The following is a 16,052-nucleotide window of genomic DNA, read 5'->3' as shown; positions in this document are numbered from 1 at the left end:
TTATTATACCAATCTAATTATTATTAAGTTACAATAATATTTATATTTATAATTTTTTTTATCTTACATTAAAATAATATTTATATGTGTAAATCAAACTTTTAAGTTTTATATGTAAAAGTCTTTAAGTTTGATAAATGTGTTAATTTTGAAATTAATTGGTTCAAATGTGTAAATACTTAAATATTTAAATTAATAAAGTTTAAATGTGTAAATATTTATTTTCATATTGTTTATAATTTTAAATTAATATAAATGAATATGTAAATACATAAATCCTTAAATCGACAAAGTTTAAATATGTGAATATTTATAAAAATTCAAATGTGTGAATATTTATTTTTATATTGTTTATAATTTTAAATTGATATAACTTAATATATATACACACTTTTTTGTTGATTAAGAATGATTAACTTCATTACTATACTCCAAGAAAACATGTATCAAATACAATATAAATTATAATTGCAATGTTCAATCTTAAAAGATTTGAATGTTTAACCCATTTAAAATAGTAAAATTTGGCAATTTGATTTTCAAATTTATGTTTTTCGTAGCTTATATTATTTTAATAATTAATATTACCCTATATATATTAGATTTAATTTATGTTTTCATGATTTATATTATTTTAATAATTAATAATACTTTATAGATTAAATTTAAAAAATTGATTTTCAAACATATGTTTTTCATATTTTATATTATTTTAATAATTAATATTACCCCATATATATTATGCTGTTATCTTCTGTAAAATATTTCATTTTGAATATTTTATTCTGAAGCTTTCTCATTCAGTGTGTAGAGGATGAAAACTCTCTGCACTCTGCATACAACCTAATTTAAGTATATAACAAAAACAAAACAAAACAAAAGTTTTGCATGAGTAATTTTGGGAATTGGACATCTCTGTATAAAAGTATTTTTATATAAATAACATTGCGTGCACCTCCCACACATCAATTGAAAATTGAAATTAATTTTCTAAATTTATCATTATAATTTTGTTGTAATGAAGATTATTAAAATGGGATTCTCGGGAGCTATTCCCGAGAATTTAACATGGAATACACATAGCCCACTGGATCCAAAAGTGGCAAACATATTTAAATTTTTTTTGTAAATTGCAAGAAATTTCTTTGGAAAAAAATTGCAAAGAATTACCATCCAGAAAGGGGTTGATTAATTATGTTCATAGCATATGTCCCATCACTCTTCTAAATTACCTGCCCTCATACATTCGATAGAAGTAAGCTCATGTTGTAAGGGACCTATTACCTTTTCTCCGCAAAACAAAAAAGTAGTAGTTTGATATTTCGGTATTTTTTCACCCGCCCCTTTTCCTCCCTTCCGCCTCTCTTACCTAAAGGATTTGGAAGGACTTGAAACACTATCAGTTCCAAAAACAATTGGTAGAGAAATTTGGTTAGAGTAATGGTAGTATCTGGAATAAGAGCTTTCTAGAGTACGCATCGATGAATGTTTATTCACAAAAATAGTTTTTATTTTTATTTTAAATTGATTTGTCGGTATTGACAATACTAAAAAGAAATTATCCTCAATCATGAAAATTATGTCATATAAAAACTCGCTTAATTAATAAAAATTTACAAATATCTTTTTTCATAAATTAAATTATTATAATATGTCACATAAAAACTTGCTTAATTCGGCCTGGAGTATGCCGTAAAACTGCTTCTGCTTGGCTAAGAGCTCGTCTTCTTCGGACGTAAGGAAACAGGTTAACGGCCCAAGACCCAGAGGCATCTGGCAGGAGTGAAACCCTGCTCCCTTATGGACCACCAACGGGTTATTACAGGTGGCGTGGTTTTCCTTGATAACGGTGATGAGTCAAATCGACATTCGCGGATAGCAGCCAGAGATGGTTGTCCTCACTGTTGGTTTGACACCTGAGTTTGATAGGTTTTGCCACCTTCGGAGAAAAGAAAAAAAAAAAAAAAAAAAAAAAAAAAATTGCTTAATTAATAAAATTTTAAAAATGTTTTTGTATAAATTAAAACATTATTTTTAAATTTATAGAAAAATAAAAATATTAAACACTTTCCTAAAACTTTGATTAAAATTATTTAAAAAAAAAACCACAAACAAAGATAACATAATTTGACTATAAAGCTTTGGAAAGACATGGACTAAAAAAAACTATAGCTACAACAATGTGGAGGATATATGTTTCTTATGTCAGTTGTATCATATTTATTACATTTATATCGTGAACATTTAAAAATATGTTTCTTATGTCAGTTATATCATATTTATTACATTTATATCGTGAACATTTAAAAATATTTCCAAGAAGTATTTATATGAATATTTATTTTATTTTACATGGTAGAGAAATTTTTTGTTTTTAATATTTTTTTCCGAGTATATATTTTTTTATTAATTTCCAACCATAAAATTAGAAGCCATTATATATGAAAGTGAATTGAATATGGAAAGTGAGGATATAATTATTCTTCTCAACCATCCAAAAAAAATAAACTCAATTGATAATTTTTTTTAACATTGTTATTTGAGAAAACAATAAAAAATTTATGATGATGAAGAGATATATGTAATTTCAAAAGGTGGTGATTATGACAATGTGAATGATACATGCTTTTTATGTCAATTGGGCCATGTTTACTATACTAGGATGGTGTGAGAAATGTAATGTCTATGGTGAAAAAAATGAAACTATGCTAAATAATGTAATTAGTAATAATTAGTAATTTTTATTCTCTATGCAATAGTGTTGGTTGGGTTTAGTAAATTTAGTGGTATTTTTTAATCTGTGTATAATATTACCATATAAATGAAAAATAATTAATTAATGAAAAAAGTATAAATATTGAGATTGAAACTCTAATTATATAAATGAAAAATAATTAATTAATGAAAAACATATAAATATTGAGATTGAAACTCTAATTATATAAATACAATAGTATTTTTTAATCTTGTATAATATTACCATATAAATGAAAAATGATTAATTAATGAAAAAGTATAAATATTGAGATTGAAACTCTAATTATATAAATGAAAAATAATTAATTAATGAAAAACATATAAATATTGAGATTGAAACTCTAATTATATAAATACAATATATATGAATGTTTTGTATTTGTTACCCTTTCATGTCTGGAAATTAAAACTGTAATGAGATCTCCATAAAGATTTGTTCTTAATATTAAATAGCTTGGGTAAATCTAGTAAACCATTAAGTCTAATTTTATTTATAATTTTAAAAATGTAAAGAAAAATTAATATATTTGATGATGAAAACATCCATATTATTACAAATACTCACCATTGTGAGGATATAATGACAAGTATTATACATGATTTTTCATTTAATTTTAAATATTGAATTGATATTGGATAAATGTGATTTGTAAAACCTTGCTCTAAATGTGGAAATATGGTTTCAAAAGTGTGAATATAAAATTCCAAAATTTGATTTAATAGTTACATTTTTAAAATTATATTTTTCAAAAATATAAATATCAAATTTGAAAATTTGATTCAATATTTAACTTTTGGAATTAGATTTTTTGTTTTGTGAAACTATTTTGTCACTTTCTAAACTCTTTTCTGTAAATTCAAAATCTAATATTAACACATTTAAAACCATATTTTACAATTTAATATCTACTATTTACACTACATCTACATTTACTAAAATTAGAGTCATTATCCCATTCAATTATGAAAATAAACGCTTCTTGATTCCGTGTATAACTGTGAAAGTTGAATACCTAACGCAAGACAACAATGAGAAACGTGGTTATGTGACAATTTCTAATCAGATGCAAGCATATACCATTTTAAAAACATAATGATTAGTAATCCAATTACAAATGATTATCAGAATAAACTCAAGAAAGACACAATACTGCCTGCTAGATGCTAGGCATTAGAAGCTCATGAGATTATCAATAATATAGATGATATAGAAGGTCTGATGGTATGATCATAGGCATATGCATGTTGATGGATGAGATGTGTTATTTAAGAATTTTAAATATATAGTTTCTAATGAAAATTCAATATCATAAATGTAAATTACTACTTTTCACTATAATGTTTGATTATATTAACACAATAATTATTTTTGGTGTCCATGTATACAAGAAATATAAAGTGTATGAAGGCATGTATACAAGAAATATAAAGTGTATGAAGGCATGGTTAAGAATACTAATTTCTTTAAACATTGTGTAGCATGCCTCTCTAGTATTATTTTATGTCCAAGATAATTTTTAAATTCATTGACTTTTATTTATGTCATTATATGATGGATTTAAACCGGTTGCAATTATCATTTTTGGGGTATGAATTATGTTATTAAAATTTAATTTGTCGGTTGGGCATGTTAATGTGAGGATATTCATTAATAGTAGAAAATGATATTGTGTAGAATTCGTGTTATCCTATTCATTTAAAAAATACATAGCAAGGAGTGTGACTGGTGTAAAAATGGGGTTCATGTGCAATTATAATATATAAATCCAAAGTAACAATATCCTTATTAATATAAGATGTTATTTACATTTTAATATACTTATTAATTTGAAATGTTATTTCTATTTTAATATAATTTGAGATGTTATTTTTATTTTAATACAATTTGCAATATGTATGAATAACATTCACCTACACTTGTAGAAATGAATTTTTGCGTAAAAGAACAAAATAGATTGACAAAATTTGTTTCATTGCCTCACACAAATATACTTTCCCATTCCATATCCTAAATTACTATTCCTTAAAGTTCAAGGTGGTGATTTATTACCCATACTTCACAATGATTTTTATTTTATTACATCCCACTAAAAGTAATCATAGATTCAAAAGTCATATGTAAAACACATTCTAAGGGATGTGATTGGTGTAAGAATGGAAACGAAATCATGAAGTTTTCCATAGTTTGATCGAACTAATCGCTCCTTGATCCAACAACTAGTTTCCATTTTACATTGAGTTACAATTCACATCCAAATGTAATTCAAGGGACCTAAAAAATGGTCCCAAGGTAATTAAAACTAAAAGAAATTGTAAAATCATGCTATATTTACCCACATACATGTGTTTTCCATTCACAAATTTTAAGGAAACCCTTGGCAATGTTCAAGGTAGTGATTTATGAAGTTGACTCTCCAAGATGAACTTTTGCATTGCATTCCACTAAATGAAAACATGGATCATTCAAAAGTCAACAAAAAATAAGCTATTTTTTTCTCATAAATGGAAGAAAAAATCACTAATTTCTTAAAATATTCAGTTTGTTTTTGCATAAATGTAATTAAATTGATAATATATAGAAAAATTTTATAGGTTTCAATAGAAAATTATACAATTTTTTTTAATATATATATATATATATATATTCAAAGTAATTTCGTTTTCTAGAACAAAATCCATAGATATAGTATTTGAATCCCAAAAAAAAATAACTAATGTGAAGGGTGGAGGATGGGTACTCAAAGTTTAATTATAATGTCGAAAATATAATGAAACAAAGGAATTCTCAAATTGATATCTATTTTCATTTTTTCATGAGTTCCAACTCACATCTAAAAGCTAACGTGTGAAAAAAGGTACCATTTGCATAAAAATTAAACATATAAGCAAAACCATATTTCATCACCTCTCACACATATAATTTTCTCTTTGTTTGTAAATTACATATTTAAGCAAAACCATATTTCATCACCTCACACACATATAATTTTCTATTTGTTTGTAAACTACATATTTTATCATTTATCAGTGTTTCAAGTAATGATTTACAAAACTAAACCCTACCACAAGCATTTGCATTACATGCCACAAAATAAATCCTTTGCTCCAACATTTACCCCAAAATATACATGTCACGAAATATGACTAGTCGAGGAGGGTTTATAAGTGCAAGTATTATAAACAAAATCTATTGAAACTCATAAGAAATTAATTTACTGCATGGTTTCCCTTATGTCACAAGTTGTAACATGATTCTCAATGGAATTTAGAGGCACATGAGAAAATATCCCAAACATGTGCTTTCATTATAATGTCTAACGATATTTATTTTTATGTTCAATGCTAGTGATTTGTGAAGTTATCCCAAAAACACAAAAATTGTCGTTGCATTGCACTAAGTGACATCCTATTTCAAGAATTTGTCTGAAAATATACATGTTGAAGATTATGATTGAAGGGTGAAGGCTTCCTCTAATGTAGCTATGATGACAAAAGCCTAATTAAATTGATGTTGTGCCAATCCAATTCCCAAATTTCATTTTATCATTAAGTCAAACTCACATCAAAATGGAATTCAGGACACATGAAAAATATTCTAGGGGCACAAAATCTAAATGTATTTTGACAAATGTATTTTTGTTATCCACATATTTCTCCCCTCTTACACATATCCTTTTCCATGAGAAATACTAACACATCCTCTTTCAATGTTCAGGGTAGTTGTTTGTAAATTTGATCCCCAATATCAACTTTTTCTAACATTCTATTGGACAAAATGTTGAGTATATAGAGAATTTAAAAAACACATACTAGTTCACTTCATATTAAAGGAAGTGTCACCCGTGTAATTATAATTTCAAGGATCCAATAAAAGTTATGGCCCATCAATCTAATACCTAGTTTCTATTATATCATGAAATGTTATTAAAGGACACCAATTTAAGAAATGAAACCAAATTAACCAAAAAGACACAATTTTTTTTTTTTACCTCGGACATGTGTTTTTCATCACGATGCAGAAAAAAATCCTTCATTAATATATGGGTTATTAATTCACAAAGTTAACTCCCAAATATGAACTTTTTCTTTGCATTGCACTTACGAAAACAATAGATTAAGAAGTAATATGAAAAGACACTTTCCATGGTCGTAGGAAAAGGGAAATTCCAGTGTAATTATGATGTTAGGAATCCAATGAAAAATAATCACTAATTTGATGCACTTTTTTAATTATAATTCTAGCTAGCACTCAATCCAAAATGGGATCTACGTATATCTATAAAAATGGTCTTGGGAGCATGAAAACCAAATGTATGTGTAATATTATATATTGATACCTTAAACACATATATTTTACCACTCCAAAGTACCACATAACCTTTATCAATGTCAAACATACTAAGAGTTTAAAATATGTACATATTAAACTTCTCATCCCAAAAATACCTTTTTTTTTTTAAGAATGTGATTATAAATAAACTAAAGTACTTAAGTATTATTTCATTTGAAAAGAACAATTGACCCAAAATAATTATGCACCAAACGATTACCTATTTATTCTACCATTTCACTCTTATAAATAATTTTTGATATTCTAAGGACTTGTTTTTGCACAAAATACAAAACATCATGTCGATAAATATATAGAACCATTAATAAAAATAGTCATTAGTCATTTGTAATAAATACGTTTATAATTGTTAATTGGGTTTAATTCAATTGTTTAGGAGGAATGATTGTTATCCTCCCTACCCATGTTTAATTATTTCAAGTGATATATTGAACTTATAATGAGTGTATTGTTGTAATGGTTTCAAGCCTTATACCATGAAACTTTTGAGATTTACACTAGGTACATGCGGGAAATGAAGAGAAGAACTCAGGGATTTTACAAAAAGACATGTATGTATTACATGTTGACAAATAATAAAAATTGTAATATCATGTTCAAAGAAAAAAATAGAATGGAAGAATTTACCAACCGTTTCCACCTTATCCAATTCCATTTACATCTCAAAAATTAATATTTAACTATAATGTCAGAATGATGTTAACTAGATACTGCCACAAAGATATCCACGAAAAAGTTTCTTGCTAACATGGACATGCTCTATCCCCATCTAGAATTGAATGTATGACCTACGAGAGAAAAAAACCCACGTTTTTAACTATTAAACCTACTTAAGTTATAAAACCATATTTAAAATTATTTGATAAATTTTTACACTAATAAACTTAAAATAAGAAAGTGTGATACTCATGTGATGTATCCTCTACCTTATAAAACTCCACTTTGCAAAATTTACAATCAATCGTTTATGTTTCTAAGCTTATGTGGTAATCATAATTTGAAGAAATTGAGTTTGAAAGTTGATCCGTCATGGACGTTTCAATTAAAATTAAGAATCGTTATCACTACAGAACTCAGTTTCTTCCATCAATCATTTAATTCTAACAATTATTAATACATAAATAGAATTCCACATTTGATCATTATAATGCTGGTCTATTGTTCATGTCACCACAAAATGTGAATGTGAGTTAAACTATGCGCATCCTCAGCTAAAATATGGAGTCCTTGAATGGGATCATGCTCTCGGGCCTACACAATGTATGTAGCTGTTATGAATATGGCGTCAAGTAAGAAAAAATAACATTGTTATGTAAAAGCACAATAAAAGGATAAGATGTAACAAATATATGAATTTATAATGTAGTAGGTGCTTCTTTAACCACCTTCAAAAATTATTTTTGTGTATTAAAAAAACTATAACGGGATGTTTAAAAAACATAAAAGAAGGTCATTGATAAGATCGAGCTTTCTCGAAACGAAGTTATTAGGTTATTAATTCACAAAGTTAACCCCCAAATATGAACTTTTTTCTTTGCATCATACTTAAGAAAACCATATATTAAGAAGTAATATGAAGAAACACTTTCCAAGAAATGTGGCCGCAGGAAAAGGGAAATTCTAGTGTAATTATGATGTTAGAAATCCAATGAAAAAATATATCACTAATTTGAAGCACATTTTTAATCATAATTCTAGCTATCATTCAATCCAAAATGGGATTTGTCTTGGGAGCATGAAAACCAAATGGATGCGTAACATTATATTTTGATACCTTAGACACATGTACTTTACCACTACAAAGTACCACACAACCTTTGTCAATGTCCAACACATTAAAAGTTGACAATATGTACATATTTAACTTTCTCATCACAATTTTCTTTTTTTAAAAGAATGTGATTATAAATAAACTAAAATACTTAAAGTATTCTTTCATTTGAAAAGAACAATTGACCCTAAATACTTATGCACCTAGAGATGACCTTAGAATTCTACCATTTCGCTCTTATAACTAGTTTTTCCGATTTTAAGGATTTTCTTTGTATAAAATACAAAACATCATGTTGATGAATATATAGAACCATTAGTAAAAATAGTCATTTGTAATATATATGTTTATGATTGTCAATTGGGTTTAATTCAATTGTTTGGGAGGAATGATTATTTTTTTTTTCTCGGTAAGACTAATCTAAGTACCCATGGGGGATTTGAACCAGTGACCTATCGCAAGGAGTGCCTTAACAGAACACCCATTCACCATCAATCCAAAGCCCCGTGGGCTTTGGGAGGAATGATTATTATCCTCCCTACCCATATTCAATTATTTCAAGTGATATATTGAACTCATAATGAGTGTATTTTTGTAATGGCTTTAAGCGTTGTAATTCACTAGCCTCATACCATGAAAATTTGAGATTTACACTAGGTACATGCTCAAAATGAAGGGAAGAACTAAGAGGTTTTTCACTACTACACCAAGGGCACTTTTAAATCATTTTTTAAGACAAAATAAATATTTATTCTTAAAAAGCCACTTTTTATTTTAGTTATTTTACATTAAAATTTAATATCAATTGAATTGTTTTAAATATAAAATTTAAGACAAAAATAGTTTGAGACAAAAATATTTTAAGACAAAACTTTATATTTAAGACAAAAACACTTTAAGACAAAACTTTATATTTAAGACAAAAACAATTTAAGGCAAAAATATTTTAAGACAAAACTTTAAATCTAATACAAAAACAATTTGAGAGAAAAACATTTGAAGGCATACGTTTATATTTAAGAAAAAACTAGTTTAAGACAAAACTTTATATTCAAGAGAAAAACAATTTGAGACAAAAATATTTTAAGACAAAACTCTATATTGAAGACAAAAAAAGTTTAAGAAAAAATTATTTTAAGACAAAACTTTATATTTAAGACAAAAATAGTTTGAGGAAAAAATATTTTAAGAGAAAATTTATATTTAAAACAATGACCGCTCAAGACAAAATCCATTTAAGACAATTAACAATTAAGATAAAAACATATCAATTTAAGACAATATTATCTAACAACTGCAAAATTGACTTTGGCGGGGCACCCTAAGTCTGTCAGCTTGCAGGCTACTACTCTCTCGCGCCTATATCGAGGCTTCTATTTCATCTACCGTTCACGTTATCTTATATAAATACAATTATTTCTTAGGCTCTTCATTTTGTGGGAGTAGCCAACTCTGAAGAATGCGACAACTTTTCCTAGCAATATTTCCTAAACATCAATTCCTCTTATGTCCCTTTGATCTTTTGTTGATACGATTAGAGACAACTTATCTATCATTGCATTCAACAATAGTACACAGAGGGGGATTTTAAGGAAATTTTTTAAGACAAAATAATTATTTTGTCTTAAAATTTTCAATACGAGGCACTAGTTAAAAAGAAAATGGTAAAGGATTAGGAGTTCGTCCTTACATTGTTGATGGGTTCTTTAGGAAGAAGAACGATGGAGGTTGAGAACAAATGATGGGATTTAGGGTGGTGGAGGCTGACAAAAAAGGTAAATGATGGGATTTAGGGTGGTGGAGGCTGACAAAAAAGGTATTCTTCATGAGAGGAGCAATGGAAGCACTTAAGCTGAATGTGGATGGACAGTAACATAGTTGGAGTATTTTTCTAGGTCGATTATGTTTTAATGTGTTTTTTCACTGTTTCATTTATTTTGAAGGCTAATTTTATCCACTAGTTGTTACCATCACATTCTTGTGATGAAACTCCTGAATGTAATTGAAAACATTGATTAGATTCACCTGAAGGATTGTTGAAAAATTCAACAAAAAATTCTCAATTTGATTTTGCCTTGATTAAATTGAGAAAATTTGAATTTCTACATCAACAGAAAACTTGGATGCAATTAACTTTTATGACATGGCTTGTGTCAGCCAGTTTACTCAATAAATTAGAGTTGGAGGAGTTAGGGTTCAGTTAAGCATGTGTGATTTCTAATTTGTAGAAATCAAGGTCAGTTATCTGAAGTTGTTTTCAGTTAAATTACTTTTAATTGTTAGAGGAACTGGTGGAAGGTCAGTTGTGTAGTGGCACTTACATCAAACTTAGTGATCATCCAGTTAACTAATCAATCAACCCAAATATCTAGTGCATGCAAAGAATTCGAGTTCCCCATCTGTGACGGAGATTCCAACATAGTGTAACATAAGTTCTAAACTAGTCTTGAGTGTACATGTGTTGCACGCAGTCAGATCATCAACCTTAGGAATTGTGCAATCCATTTTGGAAAAATTCCTAAATAAAAGGGGTCTAATTTCTCAAGGAATTGCGCAAGGAAATAGGGGCTCAAGCAAAGGAAAAAATTGACTAAGTCTGAGTCAGATCTTCTTAGTGAGAAGAGAGATAGGTTATTCAATTGTAGGTTGTGCTCAATTGAGCAAAGAAACTTTAATACATCTCTATTCATCATATTAATTTAAGCAGGCATTGGGTTTTTTAGCAAATTTCTTTCTCCAAGAAAAATATTGTGTGCATGTGTGTTATTTCTTATTGCATGTCTGAAATTTTTGTTCTAAATTGCGAATTAACTTCCATAGAGTAGTAGAGTAGGTTTGTGTATTGTGATTTTGAAAAAACTTCATGATAAGTTGAAAATATACACCATGATTTCTACATGGTATGAGAGCAGGATTCGCAATAGAGCAGGAATTTGGAAGTTAGTTCTCAGGAGGTTTGAACTTGCAGTTCAATGTCGCAGGATCTCTTTAGAGCTGAGAATATGACCTTAAATGGGTTGAGGCTATAGTATTCATTTGAAGGAAGCTTTAATTTCATTGCATGGAAGGATCACATGGAGGAGGTATTCAATGACAATGGGTTGCTAGAATACATCAAGAGATATGTTGCAAAACGAGGGGAATCTAATGCCCAGAACCTTTCTCAGTGGAAAAAATATGTAGCCAAGGCAAGGAGAATATGATTGGAGGGAGTATGGGACCACCAGGTCACCAATCTCCATGGGACACAAAATCCTTATGCAATGTAGTAGGCATTAACAGATCTGTTCCAGAATAAAAGTGACCATAGCAAGCTAATGCTCAAGGATAAACTTTGAAATATCAAGATGCAAATGAATGACACTATCATATAGTATCTTAGTAGATTCACACAAATTCATGATGAGCTTGAAGGAGTTGGTGTTATTGTTTCATAGGATGAGTTGGTAATCCTAGCCCTTTTAGGCCTTCCCAAGAGCTAGCATAGCTATCAAGATTCAGTGAATAGAAGGGAGAAAATACTGAATTGGGAATGCTTATGGTCTAATTTGGTATAGGAGGAAATAAGGCAGAATACTAGAGATGGGACCTCATCCAAGGGTGAGGATGAATAAAAATTTGCATTGGTTGGAAAGGGAAAGAAGGGAAAAGGGAAGAAATCTCAAACCAAACCAGAATCTACCCAAGGGGGAAAGAAGAAAGATTTTTCATATATTAAATGCTTCCATTCTCATGAATACAGTCAATATGACACGAAGTGTCCACACAAAAGGGAAAGCAAGAAGAACTTAGGAGGAGCAGCAGGTGAAGCCTTGGCTTCATAGTTCGAGCTTGAATTTACCATTATCACTTGTAAGTCAAACATAATGATGGGGAGTGTGTGGTACTTGGACTTAGGTGCATCGTTCCACATGACAGGGTGTAGATATTTTTTTTAGTGACCTGGAGGAGAAATATCTCTAAATGCACATCAAGCTAGGGGACAATGGAAGGTACATCGTAAGCGAAATTTTTCAAAGTAATGAGAAACCACAACAGCAAAGAAAATTGATATTTGTTATTTTTTACCAGTAAATGGCCATTAGCTAAGTTGGTTGTAACTACTCATCAGTCTTGTGAATAACCACACCATGATCAGTTCAAACTCTATACACCAAACCAACTGATTCAATACCAAACTAGTCCCCAATCTGGTTTGAAGGCTGGCTCGTATCCTAGATGATCATCTCAGTTAAGTTGGTGAAGTTTGTCTGAGTCCATGTCATTTGAGTTTTTAGACATTGAGTTTAAACTCTTATAATACCAAGTTAAAATAATATTTGATAGTGTTTACCAAGTCAACAAAATACAACTCAAACTCTATTTCTCTGATGCAATTACCTAATGCCTTCTTTGTAAAATAAGTAGGAAGAAAAACTTAGAAAGAATCAATTTATTGTAAAATGGTTTGTCCTTGTTTGAAATACATATTCAAATATTTGAATTATGTATAGCACCTACAAATTTCTACATATTTACAGGGAGTACTTCTCACCTGCGTACATGGAGAAGGTGCCTCCAATCAGAAGCACCTGAAACATTGCAAGCTTGAATTCAATTTCTAGTCACGGATAACAAATTTACTACTGTTAAAATAGGAATGAGGTTTTAACCCTGTAATCAGAACACACCAGCCGTGGAATCTCACCAAGACCCTTTGTAGTTCACTCTCTCTGAACTACAAATAATGCCAAGGGAATTCATAGAAATCTTGATACATGTGTATGCCACGGTAGATTTCTAGTCAGAGTCAGTATCAAAGTTTCCCATGGCCTTCAAACCCCTTGGTCTCTGCATCCACCCACATATTGAAGAAGTCAAGCTTAGTAGGTAAAAAAATTAATAAGAAAATCACAATATCTATGAAACAAATCACAAAAATGTCCAGATGATAAGCTTGATTTGCAATAAAAACCTTTTTTTGTGCTTTTCTTTTCTCATACTTCGTATCGATCTTGTAACAGCTTGCAAAGCCATGAACCAGGACTGACTAGATGAATAATCAAAGCAAAAACTCTTGTCAAACTACAGAGATATTCATGCCAAAAAAAAAATTCTGAAGTAGTTCTTAAGAAATCAAAGATAGAGAGATAGATAAGTAGATTTTTATTAAACTAAACATGAGACTGTAGGCCATATAAGATGAAAAAAAGTGGTTACAACTTGTATGACTTGTAAATTGAGCACTAGAAAATGGTAAAAGAGATAAAATCATGCATATAACCACCAACGATTACCTCAAATGACAGAAAATAGTAGTGAAAACAATAAGGAAATGGTGTTGGCCAGTGCCCAGTATTAATAGAAACTTATAAGAAAATTATTATAAAATGGGGATCCATTGTAGGTGTTGATTGCCCCATTAGAATCTTCTTTAACAACCCTCATCTTTCCAATGACCGTAAAAATCATGAACATTTTCAACTAGATTTTCTAATTTTGGCTTTTGAATGAGAATAGGAAAATCTTATCCAGATTACTCAAGTAACATTAGATAATATTTATAAGGAAAAAGATATTGAAACAACAAGGGTGAGTCCAACCACCACAATAGGGAAACTGAGTCTTGATTCAATGGTGGGATTGATAGCTTATTAAGTTGTCTATAGGGTTTGTGGTTTACCTTATCCAAATGGCATGTCTCAAAGAGAGATAAGGTGATCCAAAATGGATCTAGTAATAGACTTCTAAGTCTAAAAATATTCCTCACAGAGGAAAATAAAAGTCAAAAGATGCTCTTGGGAATAGTCTCATTGCATATATCTCTTCATTTTGAATCTAACACAATTTGAATGGGCTAAAACGGACTCCATATGAAGAAGTTATTGTAAAATGAAGCTTGCCCATTATCCTTAGAAAAGGAGGCCATTTCTTCTAAATGGGACTTAAGGGCTCCTTAAAGGAATCACATCACAATGATAAAGGGCGAAGCAGCGAGCCTTAAGAATCCCCGATAGTGATCTCCAATATATCGCATCGGAGGAAGGCCTTCATGCGATATTGGAACCCTGGGCAAGCAATTTGCGATTGCGATCGGTGGATCGACGATCAGCACAATCAAAGGGAAGTTGTATAGACCCCAGGCCATTGTGACTTGTGATATGTGATGTGCCAATAGCATGATTGGCAATCGGGATCGCAGAAATGCAAAGGGACCATGCCATTGTGACTTGCGATGAGCGATGATGTGATAGAATCCAGAGCATAGGATAACGAGCTTGATGAGATGGTGGAGGATCAATGGTGGGATATCACATCGATATTATGTTAAGTCCATGAACCAAAGCTCCTACTTGTTGTGATTGCGATATGCGATTAGATCCCGAACCCGATAGGATTATAAACACGATTGCATATTATTTGAAGTCCAAATTTTAGGATTTTTAGTGTATTCTTGTGTATTTGGTTTTTGGCCACAGGCAATGCGATTTGTGATGAGCGATGAAGAACACTGACCTGATAGGTTTATAGGGGCGATTCTATATTATTTGAGTTCTGGAAAAATGCCCCATGATGGTTTTTCATCATTTTTCCTATGTATTGCGTTACGTGTTCGAACGTGGGATTTCTATAGGAGGAAGGCCAAACGATCGGGTTCCCGTGTCCACCAGTTCCTTTTCAATTGTAAATTGCTTCTTGTAAGGAAATAGTCGGCCTTCCATGTGTTAGGCGACTGTAACTGTGTTACAAAGGCACACAAAACACAATTGGCAAGGATTCGCACAGAGGCCGAGAGTACTGCCATGAAGACACAGAAAGAGAAGGTTGAGGTAGAGTAATGCACAAAGGCAGCTCAGAGAAGCCCAGAGCTGTTTGAACGCTGAGGAATCCAAAGGGAAAGCTCAGTATATGCCAAGAGGGTAGTCTACGGAGTGAGGAAGGCTTGCGTAGAGAAAAAGGCTCAGTGAATGCTCAAAGGGAAGCTCAGAGAGCCGCAGAGCCAGAGCGTTTGACAAAGGCATAGCCACCAGAGATTGGAGGAGAAAGCTGCAGAGCCAGAGATCTCAAATGGACTTTTAAAGAGCCATGAATCTACAATGAAGTTCAGAACAATAAAGAGATCGAAATGATCAAGCTGTTGTTGGTGAATGTTGTACTGAAGATAGAAGAAGGATTACAGAGATAATACAGAAT

This window comes from Pinus tabuliformis, chromosome 3_1 (assembly GCF_031772625.1).
Source record: "Pinus tabuliformis cultivar Carrire ecotype Pingquan chromosome 3_1, CPIR1, whole genome shotgun sequence".
Lineage (NCBI taxonomy): Eukaryota > Viridiplantae > Streptophyta > Pinopsida > Pinales > Pinaceae > Pinus > Pinus tabuliformis.
This window is presented reverse-complemented; position numbering follows the sequence as displayed.